At 31.4% G+C, this 529-nt stretch overlaps 1 pseudogene; it reads left to right on the forward strand.

The window, feature by feature from the left end:
* Positions 1 to 211: 211 nt before the first annotated feature.
* Positions 212 to 300, forward strand: LOC130038692 (uncharacterized; annotated as a pseudogene).
* The last annotated feature ends 229 nt before the right edge of the window (positions 301 to 529 follow it).

Raw genomic sequence — 529 nt, forward strand, 5'->3', positions numbered from 1 at the left:
GAAAGATGAACTAAATAAAATTAAAATGATCATTCCAACTGTGGATCAGTTAGTTATTATCATAAGGAAGGAGAAAGGCAGGTGAGTAAATTGGAACGAAGAGGGAAAAGATGGACAAATGATGTGGAAGGACAGGACTGAACTTCCAGTGGTGAACTTAACGGAGTGTGCAAATATAGATTTCCAGTGAAGCACACCCGAAAACGCTCTAGTGTTAGCACATATACTAAAATTGGAACGATACAGAGAAGATTAGCATGGCCCCTGCACAAGGATGACACGCAAATACAACATTATTTTAATTAAAAATAAAAGAAGCCAAAAGGACAAAATAAAAATGAGTAGGTCCTAAAAATATATTTAGGATCTTATAAATAAGGTTCTTTATAACCATATCGATAGATAGATAGATATAACCTCTTATAAATATATCCTCTTATTTTTCTCATAAATAGATTCTATATAACCATATATATATAACCTCTTATAAATATATCTTCTTATTTTTCTCACAGAATATGAAATCAGA

This window comes from Sorex fumeus, unplaced genomic scaffold (assembly GCF_029834395.1).
Source record: "Sorex fumeus unplaced genomic scaffold, SorFum_2.1 ptg000078l, whole genome shotgun sequence".
Taxonomy (NCBI): domain Eukaryota; kingdom Metazoa; phylum Chordata; class Mammalia; order Eulipotyphla; family Soricidae; genus Sorex; species Sorex fumeus.